We start from the raw sequence: 16,490 nt of genomic DNA, 5'->3' as shown, positions 1-16,490 counted from the left end.
TTAAATGGATTTTCCATTTTTGTTTGACATTTCCGATCGTTATGAAAATTATGAAATATTACCACTTAAATCCATCTAAGCGTTAGATATGATTGATTGACTTTTGATTTTAATCATCGTTATCGGTGGCTAAGAATCCGTGACGTTTGTTTCCTCACACATTAGAATTTATTCACTAAGATTTATTGGGTATTTTAATTTATAACCTGTTTGCTATCAATTTGGATAAATTAGTTTAGATTTTCACATGATGGTGCTAATTTTTGTTTTATTAGAACCTCACTCTTTTCTTTATTGACTTTAGGAGTTATATGTATTGTTTTTTAAATGTTTGTGTTTTTTATATTACATGTTAGCCTGATACCGAAACAGGCAATTGACGTCCAAATGCATTATATCTAATTATACAATTATTTTTCGAGCTTTATGGACAGATAATCCTTAATCTATATCTGTCCATAAAGCTCGAAAAATAATTGTATAATTAGTTAGTGTTTTTTTTTTTTAATTTTTGTTAAACTGGTGATTTAAAATGCTGTTAGATAAAAATATGTATTGACAAGCCCCTTATACTTTGCAAACTCTTGTAGAGAGATAAGAGAGCTTATTCATATTTCCATTAAAAAAAAAAACTAAAAATAATAATAATTGCTAGATTACCCAATAAAGGCGATACGATCAAAGGAACATCTTGATTTTTGCCTAATATAAATAAATATTGGGAGCGCAAATTAAAAATATGGGATTTTTCAAATGTTTCAGTATTTATAGCGAAAAAAATTGTAACAGACAGATCAATCTAAGTATTGTCTATCGCTAGCCTACACTTTTTCATCGTTCTAGCAAACATACGAATACCGTGACGAATAACGACTCGTTTTTTTAACTCACTCCGCGAATCGGCCCAATTTTTGGCTTCGTCATAACAACGAAAATGCTGATCAGCCAGGTCATGCATTATCGATCGGAACAAGAGGTAATCTGTTAGGGTAATACCTAGGCTATATGTCGGATGGTGTAGGGCTTTTCATTTGAGAGTATCCAAATAATGGGGGTTTAAAAATGTGGACGAGCGTTGTCGTGCTCCAAAATCACCTTGTAGTGCCTCTCACAATATTGTGGTCTTATCAATTGTGTTCGATACAAAGCTCCTGTGATCGTTTCAGGAGCAGCTCACATTTTGGCCATATCTCCTAAAATTTGCATCGTAGAGCGAAAAGGACGTTAATTCGAGACCATTCTCAAAAAAATAAAATTTCGATGGAAATTCTCGAAAAATTAAATTTTTTGTATGAAAAACTTATTTTGGCCATATTTCCTTGAATATGCGTCCTAGAGCGAAAAGAACGTTAATTCGTGACCTTTCTCCAAATAACTAAAATTTCGATGGAAATTCTCGAAAAATTCAAATTTTTATATGAAAAACTTATTTTGGCTATCTCCTTAATATTTTATTTGAAATGTCAGTACAGTTTTATAGCGCTAGAAAAATACTTGACTAAAAAGTTAACGGATTTCCTTAGAAAAGTTCAACTAAATGTTGATTCCATTACAAATTTTAACGATGTTGATTATAAAACTCAATTAACCCCCATTTTCATGAAGCACCGTTAGTGCTACGTTAGCTAACGAACTTTTAAACCGTACTATAGATATATCTGTCATCTCGCCTATATATTTTATATGTCAGTTAGGCATAACTGCTAAAAATTTTTCAGTTAAAGTTAACCGGAGAGAAGATATTTCCATTTTATTTTCTGTTAACTGGGATTTAAAGTCTAACGGAGCTACATGAAAATGGCCGTGAATATATTTTTATTCACCTGCTATTTTCAATCACTTTCTTAACAGAATTACTCTTTTTAGTTTGATTAAAAAATTATTTAAAATAAATATGTAATGACCATAATTTTTTGAACAGACTTATGCTATGGTCACACTGGGCAAATATTTGACAGAAATCGAAAAAGCTAATCCAGCAAACATTTTGAGCTCATATTGGATATATAACATCATGGCAGGGTTATTTTCCACAAACCGTATCCAGATATTTGGGAAATGGTTCTGGAAAAATGCAAAGTAAATAAACTTTCCTTTGGTGCAGATGCCCTGGCTTCCCGCAAATGCTACACACAAAAAAATTTCATGAAAATTTTTCCAATTAAAATTTTAATTGAGTTTTAAAAAATATTCAATTAAAAATTTAATTGATTCAACAAATTTTTTAATTGAAACAAAAATTAATCACAAAATAAATAGTATCAATTAATTTTTTAATTGGATCAATTAACTTTTTAATTGACCTTCAATTAATTTTTTAATTGATACTATCATTTCTGTGATTGAAGACATTTCAATTAAAAATTAATTGGATCAATTAATTTCGTGATTGAATCAGAAAAACATTTTTTGTGTGTAGTTTGTGCCCACTAAACTTGGTATATTGATAGGAAAATAATATGTGTTGTACACTTCGGACAAATGATACACCGTGACAATGAAGTCTATGGAATGAGATTATGGCATGAATATACAAAGAAAAATATATTCAGACTCAATCACGAAATTTATTGGTCCAATTAATTTTTTAATTGTAATTTCTACAATCACGATACCCTATTGTGACAACCACTCCAAACGTTATGAATATGTAAGCAACTCGTTACAGAAATTGGGAAGTTTCGTCCACATTTCTTTTAATTTCATTTGGGAAATAACAAAAAAAAACCGCAAATTGATTCCCTGGAAATTATAGTCAATCATATTGATTTTCAATTCGATTCACTATTGGGTGTAAGAAAAAATAAAAAATAAAAAAACCGAATACCTGACCTTCTCTAATAATCAATTAATTTTATATGCAAATATTTAATTCTAGTTTATTAACAGTTATAAATGATATCCATTTTTCTAAGTACCTACCTAAGCACATTCGACGAGTTTCTTTTTTATAGCATTTAACTTATTGACAGGTTGCTGCTGTTATAATTATGGTATAATAAAAAAAATGATAGGTGTTGTACAACGACAAATAGAACTTGTTTCAGTGGCAAACTAAGATACTGAATGTATTATTATTATTTATATAATTTTGAAATTTGTATGGAATGTGATAATCGATTTAATACAATCTATATGTCATACTTTAATCAGTGATATTTATTTAGCTTAATTGATATCTAAATGTGATTGGCCTTGGAGGCCTTATAGGTATAGTGTAGCTTTTGTTATTTTACGAGTATATTTTTGTAGATGGTATCACATTACAGATAGATTTTTCGAATAGGGATACAAAAGTCGAAAAGGGATTTTTCCATTCGAACAAAAAAAAAAATCGACTCACTGAATATTAGAATATTCAGTAGGTCGAAAATTCGAATTGTTAATCTAATGATATACTATAGCATACAATTTTCAAATATTTCGAAGGAGCAAATGGAAATTTGTTTTAATATTTTTTCTGCTTATTTTTATTATGTACTTATTGTCAATATTGATTATTATGGGGTTTGCATATAAATATCTTGATTTGAGCTGTTAAATATGAATATTTCAAAGACAAGCTCCAAAATCCTAGATCGACTAAAGTTTTCATAGAGTGGCGTCGGAACCACATTATTGTCAATTCGTTAACCCTGTAAATTTGTTATATCCCTCCCCAACCAATGTTTTCGATTTTATATCTTAGGCATTTAAAAGTTAGAGTTTATATTCGATTTGTATTTTGGAAATGGATTATATCTAGCAATATTTAATATCATCGTAATATTGAATGATCAAGCGATTTTATTTCTCTTTTCTGGCTGTCTCAGAATTACTGAGAAGCGATAAATCTCTATTGAAAACCCTTTAGTTGTATAAGCCAACACTGAGATATAATCTGCCATCTTTCGTATGCTAAGTGAGTGGTTGTTTTTGCTGTACTCTCTATGGACACTTTGCTCTACTCTCTATGTAACAATTGATGTCTTCATTGGAAGTATGCCAGTGAGCTTGTTAACGTAACTCTAATGGTGAGAGAAGAGAGTTAGTGCTCTTGTTATTGCAAATAATCACTAACATAGCAATGACAAATTAATACTCTAATGAATATTTAACATGCATGATCTCTGGTAAATGTAATTTAACATACGGAACAAATATGTGTATTTGTTATTTAAAGGGTATATGCAAAATAAATGTTTGCGTGAACTAAGGAATATTAAAATGTGTTCATTGCTACTGGTGAATCGGCCTCTTAAAAACTTGGAATTGCATAAATAAAATAACCAATGTAACCAAGTTGAAGTTTATATCCGATTTGTATTCTGGAAATGCCTCATATCTACCAATATTTAATATCGTCGTAATATTGAACGATTAAGTGATTTTATTCCTCTTTTCTAGTTCCACGTTACTGAGAGGACATAAACCACTATATATATAATCCGTCAGTTTTTATTGTAAGGCGAGCATTGCACTAGAATTGTACTCACTATGAATACTGAAAAATTTGTAACAATTGATGTTTTCATCAGAAGTATGCAAGTGAGCTAGTTAACATAACTCTACTCATGAGAACAAGAGAGTTAATGCTGCTGTCATGAGAACAAGAGAGTTAATGCTGCAAATAATCACTAGCATAGCAATGACTACATAATACTCTAATGAGTACTTAACATGAATGATCTCCGGTAAATGTAATTTGATATTCGAAACAACTACATACTAAGAAATTAAAAAAAAATCGAAAAGTGTATTTTTTAACCCTTTCACTACCGATGTCCACTTAGAAGGACATTCGAAAAAGACACCAAAATCTATTTTCCCACATAGTTTCGATTTATTTCTCGATGTTATTTTAAAGTAGAGGCTTCAATCTAAATAAGCTATAAATATTTTCCATATTGGTGAGCACTAAAATACATTTTTATAAACTTCTTTAACAGTAAACGAAAAATATTGAAAATTCTTCTACTGTATGTCTTTAGTAAATGGATATTTATACAAAAACTATAGCTGATACTTTTTCGGGTTCTTTTTTGTATTTTTTCTTTTCGTAAGGCCATTTTGTCACAATTCAAGAATCAAGTTTTCAGAACAAGCTCATATAGCTCTTGAAGTAATTGAGGTAGGATCTCAAAATGACAATTTTTGTTTTACATGCTGTTAGTACAGAAGAAAAATTAAAGTTTTTAACATTAGGTTTATTTCGGTGGTGAAAGGGTTGAGTTCTGAAAAAAGATGACTTTCAACATTTCAATAAGTCGAAAAGTAGACCGAATTGTTAATCTAGTGATAAACTATAGCAAACAATATTTATTAATATTTATTATTCTATTTTTCTCCTTAGTTTTATTACAAACATTGATTATTATGGGGTTTTCATATAAATATCTTGATTAGTGCTGTCAGTAATGACCAGTCTTTTTATATATATATTTTTTTTAATTTTTACTTTCTCTAAAATCCCCACAAAACAAAAAAAAAAAAAAAACATCATATAGACAAGTCAAGGAACTTAGATTAAAACATGCAAATTTTAACAACATGCAAAACGACATACCACACATGTATGTCTGTCAGTCTCTTCTCATAATTCCCACATCACCCCTCTCCCTCAATATGCCTTCTAGTTCATACAACAACTATCAATCTCTGCTCTTCGGTTTGGCATCATTCAAATCTAGTCTGTCGTGTGTTGGATCAATTTCAGGTTCAGGTTAAGCTGCCGCCACTACTCTAATATATTATATGATATGTTCACACACAAACAATTTGCTATAGTAATTGCAACAACAACATCAAGCAGAGCAGCACCAAAAACAAGCAACACTTTAAAAAGGCCATAAAAATTCGAAAAACACTACAATTATGATAAACGATTACAGTGTTAGGTTGTGCTTTTGACTTACCGAAACATGCAAAACAATCAGATTAACGAGGATAGTGTAAAAATTAGCTAGAATTTTTTCCATCAAAGGCTATAAAATACGGTCCAAAACTGGATGGGGGAACAGTATGGGATAAAAAGAAATAAGAAAAGGGTAGGACGATAATTAGCAATGTTTTGGAAAACATGACCAGGCACCTAGTGGCACATTTATGTCGATGTAGTTAGAGCATGCTATGAGGTTAGAAATTCGATATTGATATACAAAATTCGAATTCTCGCCATTTAACTTAAAGACAGGCGATATCGATATTTTTTGCCTGGTTGGGTGTCGACCCATATAGTCATACAAAACGAGACTTTTAGAAATTTTTAATTGTCTAATCGACTACTTCATTATTTTAAAAACTCTAAAGACAGTTTTTCTGATAAACTCTAGAATTTTACTGTATTGAAATTCTATTAATCTCTTTAACCCTGGAAAGTCATCCTTATTTTTTGTACATTAACGTCATCCTTCGTCATTTTGACTACGGCTTATTTCACGGCGCTATAATTTGCATCGTGAGCAAAAATAAGAACCAAAATTGAGTTTATTTCCTTATTCAATTTGTGTTTAATTAGTATAAGACAAAAATTCATAAAATAATTGAATTAGTATAACTTAAATTTATCATTTCCTTATCGACCAAAATGCATTTTAAATCGAAAATGAAATTATGCGTCGTCATTTTGACGAAGGATGACTGTCCAGGGTAAAAATAATTAATATAAACTTAAGTAATTAAGTTTTAACCATGCTTTGTTTTATTGAGAGAGAGAGAGAGAGAAAAAAAAAGAAACAAAATGTCAAGAGAGAGCAAGAATAGAAATAGATTTTCTCTCGATAATTTTTCCAGCCGACTCTGTTCAGAAAAAAAAAACATAAAAAGGCAATAGGCTCAAAAACCACATTAAATATTCACTATCACTCACTCATACAATATATTATAATAATATTTTGTCAAAATTTTCGTATTTTGTGGTTTTTATTAATTCTTAACTTGATCTATTACATAAATGTTACATAAATGTTATCGATATTTAGACCAGTGTTGCCCACTCCCCAAGGCCAAAAAGCACCAAAAAAAAAAATAATATAAATTCTAACATACCACCTTCCACCACAAAATCGGGAAAATTAAATGCTCTACTAAAAAAAAAAAAAAAAAAAAAAAAAAAAAAAAAAAAAAAAAAACTTCCGAAGATGTTTAGCCGCTAAAATAGTCATTTTTTTCACAATTACGTTTCTTTAATAAATCATTTTAAGGAATACAAACTTTGTGAAAATTTTGGCTATTCCCCATCAAGTTATAATAAAATTTGCAGCAAATATGCATAATTTTATGCCCATTTTTACTGATATAGTTTTAACTTTAGCGGCAAAACTCAAACTTAGTACTCACCATTATGAACCGCTATTCAAGTATACACCTTGATCAGTTCATTTTGATCAGTGATGTTTCAACTTTCAAAATATTAATATATGGAAGGAGTCTATTGCTTATTTCAGTTGTGCGTGCTTTTGTGAATTTAATACAAAACGTTTTTAATGACATCTTTACCAAATTCAAAAATTCGACACTCATCGCTCGACTTTCCTACTGAATACCCTAAATAACAATATTAATTAAAAAATAATCAATACCAACTTCCTAACAGTCAAATTCTATATTTGGCAATAAATTTGAGTTTCTTCGGCTCTTGAAAGTCTAATCAAAATTTTTGTATCAATTAAACTTAATACTGTTCAAAATAAAAAAAACACCAAAAGCACTAAATAAAAATGCCAGAAAGCACCAAGTTGGTGCTTTTTTTGAAAATGCACCAAAAAGGCGATTTGGTGCTTTTTAGAAAACAAAAAGCACTAAATTTGGTGCCAAAAGCACCAAATTGGCAACACTGATTTAGACGTCTAGCTCTTCAGGATTGCAATGACAAATCTGCCCCTTAATACTAAATGCTCTCTCACTCTCTTCAAATCAGGGTTGCCATGGTTTTATATAACATACGCAAAAAAATCAAATAAAATTGCAGTATGAATCAGCGATTAGTCGATGTGAAAGCTCTCGAAAATTTAAGGAGTTTTTGGAGCGCAATCAATGTGCTCTTCTCAGAAGATATATGTAAATGTCGCTACATAAGAAAGGAGAGATCCTGGTGTAGGTTTAAAATAGTCTTCTGAGGCTCCGAAAACCCAAATTTGAAGTATCTCTGTTCTGTGTGACTGTTGACCGGGTTATAGTTCGGCGGGGTTATGGTTCGCCACGACAGACCTACAATCTGTATAGAATGTCCCAAAATACATTGTGTTAGCTAGAAGAGCCTATCGCCGCAGATCTCTCCAGTATTACCAGGCCACATTTTATAAATTCACGATGTTTTTCCGAATCCCAAGAGTAATTTATTGTGAGTAACATGTCGACGATATTTGAATCTCATATTTATATATCTTAAATTTAATTTTTATTTAATAATATTGTTTTTAATTAATTTTCATTTAATAATATTATCGATATTCCCTAGCAATTTAAAGCTTTTTAAAATGTGCTGGACAATAAGTACCCATTCAAACCTCATAACTGATCACTGTTTTGATAGCCCCTCATAAACCTCCCATATTTATAAGTACCTCGTATTGCCATGTTATCGTATTGCTGCCTACTGCTCAGTTATGCCAGTAAATCAAAGTGAAACGTGGCGTGAAAAACCTGTTTATTTAAATGGTTTTCTAATTTATTGGTCAAATTACGGATATTATTAGTATTCACCAATTATTTATTTATTTATTTTTTTTTGTGAGAGTTTTTTTTATGTTTTCAGTTGATTTTTTCTCATGTTCCTTATCAACTATGCCATCAAAAAAACTAATAGTCTTCATAATATGGTCAATAATTCATTCATGTTGTTGTCGCTTGTTTTTTATGATGATTGCTGAGTTATTATTGTTGTAGAGTTACTGCCTGGCGTTGTTTACTATATAGACATTAGTAAGTTATTACAGAAATTGATTTTAGTATCATTATCACAACATCCATTCCAATGATTAGTGTTCGATTCGATGCGTGTTGATGATGGAACAGTAGGTGGTAGTGGATGTATTCAAATTTACCATAAATTGCCTTCTGGCTAAACAGATAAGGCGAATGACAAAGATTCAATGAATTAGTGTTAGATGGTAGTGATGTAGTTTTCAATGGATGATGTTGCTGGTGAATAAAATGAGGCTATTCAAACTTTGTCAGTGTTTGTTTCGAACTCATCATCGAAATTAATGGATAATATTTACTAATTTAGTGTCCAATACATATTGTTATTTCAATTTACTACACAGAAAAAATTTACACCAAAATTTTTCCAATTAAAATTTTAATGATTCAACGAACATCAATTTATAAATCTATAAATGGTATCAATGAATTTTTTAATTGGATCAATTAATTTTTTAATTGAGTTGATGCTATCATTTCTGTGATTGAAGACATTTAATTGGATCAATTAATTTCGCGATTGAATCCAAAAATTATGTTTTTGGGAGTAGTTTCCTTTTCATATTATTGTGTAAGTTATTCACAATAAGCTGTTATTGTGAATCAAAGAAATGCCATTTATATAAATGCAATGGGACAATACAGCGGAGAATTGCGGTGATGAGGTTTTATGAATAGAACTCCAGGGTTATGATGTTATACAAATGTTACATCCATATCCAAATAGAGAATATGCCTACACCAAGCTAAGCTCCGAGTTGTTAACATTAAACGTGATTTGGTGCAACTCTCACAAGAGATGTATATGTTTATCGTAAAATATCAAAACCCAAAAATAAACAATGTTATGATGAGTACACAATAGCTATGCTATGCAAAACAGCAAACGGTTATTTTAGTGAGAGAGTAACATGCAAAAAAGTGAGATATCTCTAAATGTGGGAATAGAATTGAGATGCGCAAAGTTATGATTGTATTTGTGAGATAACTCTGATAATATATTATCAGAGTATATTATTGTATTCCAATGGTCACATTTTCTGCTTGTTTAAGTAAAAAAAAGCATTTATGTTAGCTTTTTTAAAACCCAATAATCCTTTCCCTTTCTCAGCAAATTTTTCTACTGCGTCAACTAACAAATTTTTTGGCGTCTAATATTTCTTTCTATGACATTTTTTTATAGTGTATGACCTTTTTTCCCTTATATTATGAAGGGTATTTAAAAATTTGACCTAGCAAACTTTTGCTTGTATTTATTAAGAGTTTTATTGGTATTTAATGTTCTTAACATACACGATTTGGAGAGGCTTATAAATGGCTTGTCCATCTTCGAGGGCTGAACCATTTCTATTGGCCCTTTCTAAACACATAATCATAAACCCTTTAATTATATAAAATTTTATATACACATATATGTGGGTATAGAGTTTATCAGACAATCACCATTTGATCATTTTATTATGCCATAGAGCCATATATAGCCAGCCAACAACCAACATTTGTTGGTATCACTATAGCACCATCAAAGTATCCCATTAAAAATCTATTATGTTTCTTTTAATTAATCATAAAAACCCCAAATGAATAGATTTCCAATTCCATAAAAAAAAGTTTAGCAGTTTAGTGGCTTGTAGTTGGTGTGGGGATGAGTGTGGATTGGGTTTGTAGTTTCGTAAAACAATCATAGCCAATTGTCAACAGATTATCAAAGCTTTTGAATTGCTAAACGTTTTAAGCGTAGCATTTAAAACAATGTATTATTTGCCATGGGAGAGGGAAACGGATGGGATACTCCGTTAAAGTGAGGCCTCTCTATTACATTAATATTCTGTCATAATTTTTGTATTACTTTTTTGGTTTTTATTAAATCATAACTTGATCTAAGACACAAATGTTATTGATATTTAGACGTCTAGCTCTTCAGGATTGTAGTGACAAATCTGTCCCTTAATACTAAATGCTCTCTCTCTTTCATAGGAGTCAAATCAGGGTTGCCATGTTTTTATATAAAATCCTCAAAAAGTTCAAATAAAATTGTGTAAAATCGATTTTGATAGCTCTCAAATATTTGATTTATCGATATCATTGAAAATTATTTTTCAACCAAAATCACCACTTTAGAACCTTACTCCAATGTCAATATTTAGATTTTAGTTTAAAATGAACGAGCCTTTTTGGCTTAGTATGGTATGGTCGTATGGGCAAATAATTGATCAAAATAAGTGTGAAAAATTATTCCCGAAGGGCTTTCGAAATTATTGATACTATTTCGAAATTATTAATATGTTGGATACTCTTGTCGGAACATACCCCAATCTAGATGTTGTATATCAATTATGGCTAAATAGGTTTTTTAGTATGGCTGTGGACACGAAGTGTTTCTTCATTGCCTAATGTGACCATACCCTTAGAAAAGAATTTTTTCGGATATGATTTTGAACCTGCACTCAAAATATAATTCTTTTCACCAAAACCAAAGTTTTCTGTTAATGTTAAAGTTTATTTATAGTGACTAACGAACTCTGTTTAACCTGAACGAAAAAAAAACATTAAAAATATCGTTGGTCCAAAATTGCGTCTCCCAGAAGAGAAATTATTTTTTTGAAAGAAATTATGAAAAAGTTGGGTATCCCAAAATTTTTCATATTATGTGAATATTTAAACAATAGTAAGGAATAATTTCTTTAAAATAAAGAACTTTTAATTAAAAAAATTTCCCTTAAAATAATTCCCCTTAAGGGAAAGTCAAATTCTTGAAATTCATGTAAACTTTTTTTTTTAGTAAACCGTATGTTAAGATATCAAGATTTAAGTAATTCCCAAGGGTTACAATCACGGTTGCCACTCGAGCCAAAAATAATCTACCAAATTTTTAAGAAAATTTTACCAAAAAACTATCAAATAGAAAACTGTTATTTCGCAGTTTGATCAAATTTTTGTGGTTATTAGTTTTGTCAAATTTGTTTCTATAGAGAATTTTTTCAAAATTTGTTTTCAGTAGCAAATTTTGTTAAAATTTTATTTCTATAGAAAATCTTTGTCAAAATTTTATTTCTTAGAAAATTTTGTCAAAATTTTATTTCTATAGAAAATTTTGTCAAAATTTTAGTTTTATAGAAATTGTTTTTAAAAATTTTATTTTTATAGAAAATTTTATTTAATTTGCAAAATCAACCAAAACATCAAGAATTCTACCAACCTACCAAAAAGTGAAAATCTACCATTTTTGGTAGAATTCTGCCAACTGTGGTTACAATATTCCCGAAGGAACAAGGGAAACTTTTTCTCTTATGAGATATTCCAGTCCGACACGTTTAACCCCACAATGTGTGACCGAAATTCAACAAAATGTTGCCAACGTTTCTTTTCAAATCAAGGGTTGCCATCGTGAAACAAATAATGTCAATGTGAACGGCCTATTGTGAAAAATTTTACAAAGTACTTTTTCCTGAAGTCATGCCTTTGAAAAGGCCTACGATGTATAAGACCTTATTTTTCTCTCATCCACTTAATTATACAAACGCTTGTAGTTGTACTTAATTTAATGAATAGTTTTTTCTTGCCGGCGGAATCTATGTTATTGACTATTGATGGTGTGTTGATTGTTTCAAATATATTGTCTATATATCGATTTTTTCATCACATTTTGTGTTTTGGTCCATTAAATTTTATAATACTCAAGGGTAAAAATGTGTGTATTATTCGAATGTTTTATTTTTTTATGATAATCAAACAAGTGGAATGCTATTAAAATTTATATGGCCTTATTATGCGCCCAATAGATTTGAAATCTTGTGGGAAATTTTGTATACAAAGGGAATTTTAAAATGGGATTTTTTTTATGGAAATTTTGATAACTATTAAAATGGAATTACTTCAATATATTGGGAAATTGGCATCTAATTAGCTTATGGGAATGTGTATGAGAATGAAGTTAAATGGCAAATCGGAAATTTTTACAATAGAGTTGGGATACACAGAGAAAAAATAACCAAAATATGTATATTCAATGAAAAAAGTTGACTCAAACTGAAAACATAATCAATGAAAAAATTAACTAACAAAAATAATTTTTTAATCAACTTAAAAATAATTAATCTTCAAAGCAATTACAAAATTGGCAAAATCACCATATTAAATACTACACTTCATGGCTATCGATTACTTCAGCTAGTATCTATTACATTTCATTATTCGATTTCCCCACTTTAGTCATTGGGAATATGCCTAATCAACTGTTAGTGTTTCTATCTCTGTGTGTGTATACACGAATAAAACCTAATCCCTTAATCCTATTTTGTCGGTTAATTTGCCCTCGTATAATCTCTTAGGGTTGCATGCCACTACTCAATCGGTATTTTAAACTTTTATGTTGTCACCTTATTTTCACAATTGGCAACAAAATGAAAACAAAACAAGCATCAACCATAACAACAGCAATAAAACTGAAAGAAAATTAAAATACTACAAGATAAAATTCAATTACATGTCATGTTATTGTACTTAGTGTTGTTGTTGTTGCTAATTTTATGTGTTGTATTTCTATACTAGGGGTCTATCTCCTTGTTGTTGTTGTTATTGCTGTTTTTACACCTCATGTTCGTGATGATGTGGTTTTTGTGCAATGTCGTCATTCTTGTTGTTGTGGCTTGTTGGAGGGGAAAAAGGTTAATTTGCGCACATTAAGTGCAAATTAGTAAATTACATGTTTTTCTTAAGAGTTATACTACAACTACTACATCGTGGTATGTAAGCCTCACAGAGACCGACCGGCCGTCTTCCCTCTACAGCTGTTCAAATGCCGCCAACATTCTGTCATCATTGTCGTTGTCGTTCACATGCAAATTAAACGATAAATTAACAGACAAAAGAGTTAAGCTCTTTATGTACATACTTACATAGCTTAATTTTACACTTTGTTCGTGTTTGCTTTTTTTACGCTGTTGTTGTTTCTGTTGCAGAATTGCCGCTTGTTAATGTTATTATTGCTGTTGTTGTCGGCTTGTCGGTTACGCTGTTTGGTTTTACACATTTTGAATGAAATGTAAAGAATAGACTTTAAGGAGCAAACAGAAAAAAAAACGAATAGCAAGCAAGACTCTGAGAGACATGTAAATATTATTTATATTTTTTTTTATTCGCCTCCGGTATACTTTTGAAAAATTGTGATATGTCTCCTCTCACCACATACCTTGTATGTGAATGTGCGGTGTATTCACGCTCTCAGAAAATGTGTGAATGTTTGCACATGTTGTCAGGGATTGTGGGCATATTTAGCTGTCAGTCCGTTCGTCTGTCCAAGCCAACTTTTTTTCTTGCTCTTTATAGGTAGGGTTTTCCCTCCATAGAATAAGCAAGCGTTGATGTTATTTTGTAAACAGCCTTTTAGGCCTTTTGAAGGAGCTCAAGCCCCACAACAATAACAAAAAACAGTGATAATAAAAAGTTTCATGTTTTTCTTTAGAGTGAAGTGTTTTCATTTGTGTGTGTGTGTGCAAGAGTGTTTGGCTGCCTACTCAGCAGCATTTGTTTAAAACAAAATCTATTTACTTTTTTTTCTATGGACCTGCAATGAGTATACCTTGTAGATATACTCTTAGGGTATGTATGTCCATAACATACACATGTATAACATAGACAATACAAAGCTTCTTTTTTTGTGTAAATCTTTTATGCACATCTCTAGCAAAGTCAAGATAAATTTCTCAGTAACGTCGTTAGGATTTTGAAAGGGGAGGGTATTAGGAAAATGCTGAGAAAATAAAAATTAAAGTGGTAAAATTTCTATTTATATAGAAAATTGGGGCAAAATTTTTATTTCTATAGAAAATTTGACAAAATTTTTATTTCTATAGAAAATTGTGGCAAAATTTCTATTTCTATAGAAGACAAGTTGTCAAATATCTATTTCTAGAATTTTTTTCAAAATTTCTTTTTCCATAGATTGTGAAAAAATTTCTAATTAAAATTATGGCAAAATTTCTATTTCTACACAGAAAAAAATATCACCAAAATATTTCCAATTAAAAAGTTAATTGAAGTTGAAAATTTTTTCAATTAATAAATTAATTGATACAATTAACTTTTTAATCATGATAGAAACATTAAGTTAATTAAGTCAATGATTGAAATTTTTAAAATGTTTAATTAAAAAATTAATTGATACAATTAACTTTTTAATCAAATTCGGAAGACTAATTCAGTTAAAAAAAGTGCTGATTTTTTTTTACTTTTTTAATTAAAAATGTATTTCAAACAATCATTTGTTAATCCAAATAAAAACTCTAAACCAATCTAAGTAATTAAAAATAGTTACCTTTTTTAATTAATAAATTAATTGCGTTTTGCAATCAACATCAATTAAATTTTTAATTGAATCAATTAAAAAATTAATTGAATTTAGCTGAAAAAAATCAATTAATTTTTTAATCAAGAATTTTTTCTATGCCCAATTAAAACTGTGATTGATACTATCATTTTCGTGATTGAAGACATTTCAATTAAAAAATTAATTGGATCAATTAAGTTGGTGATTGAATCAGAGAAAAAATTTTTTGTGTGTATAGAAAATTGTGACAATATGTATATTTTTATAGAAAATTGTGGAAAAATTTATATTTCAATAGAAAATTGTGGCAATAATATGAAGTGTAATATAGAAGAAAAGTCGCTAAATACCTATTTCTATACCAAAATTTTCAAAATTGCTATGTCTATATTTTATTAAGGAAAATTGCGACCATTTTTAAATTATGGTAATTTTTTTTTCTATTTAAGAATTTGTTAAAAATTACTTAAGCTTATTTTGGCAAAAGATTGTTATAGAAAAATTTAAATAACCTTTCCTTTTCTTTAGATATTTTGTTTTTTTGAAATCTTTTACCAATAATTTTATTTTTATATTTCATTGAATAATGTTGTCAAAATTGATTTTTATATATGTCCACAATTATGAAATATGATTTTAATTCTGACGTTTCTCAAAATAATTTAATCTAAGACTATAAATTCTTAATATTGTTTCGACAAATTATACTCAAAACATGAAGATTAATATCACGCTTATATTAGCTACGATCTCCTCTTCTATGAATTTTATAGTGTCAGTGTCAGTTTTACGTGACACCCTCAATCTAGTTGAGTGACAGTTTTGTTTACATTCCTACACTTCATACTATCGCACCACTTACTAATTTACCTGATAAGGGGGGGACAACATTATATTCGAGCACTTTCCGAGATTGTTATCTTAGCCACACTCTACGTGTGTTTGTGTGTGCGAGTAGTTTTGAGAAGGCACTTCTCTCTCTCAAAGCCCTTCATAATAATTTCCCATATCGATGACTACTGTCGGCGCTTCTGTATTGCTGTTTTTATTTGATGTTGTGTTTTTTGTTGTTTGTTTTTTGCTCGTCATATTATTATTGCTATTGTTGTTTTTGTGTGTTCATACTTTAAACAAACATGAGATTACAACAAAGTGCTTGTCATACACTTTGTATAACCATCATTTCAAGTCTTTTTCAAAATGACTTTAATATGGGTTTTGTATATGTTTGTCGTGTGTGTTTGTGTCTAAGGTTGAACTG

At 29.7% G+C, this 16,490-nt stretch overlaps 1 protein-coding gene across 4 annotated transcripts in view; it reads left to right on the top strand.

Annotated features, from left to right (window-relative positions):
• tay (tay bridge kinase) overlaps positions 1–16,490 on the top strand; it is a 100,095-nt gene that overhangs the window by 27,504 nt on the left and 56,101 nt on the right. The window lies entirely within an intron of this gene.

Source organism: Haematobia irritans, chromosome 3 (assembly GCF_050003625.1).
Source record: "Haematobia irritans isolate KBUSLIRL chromosome 3, ASM5000362v1, whole genome shotgun sequence".
NCBI lineage: Eukaryota > Metazoa > Arthropoda > Insecta > Diptera > Muscidae > Haematobia > Haematobia irritans.
The sequence above is the reverse complement of the archived record's forward strand: the minus strand, read 5'-3'. Positions and strand labels throughout refer to the sequence as shown.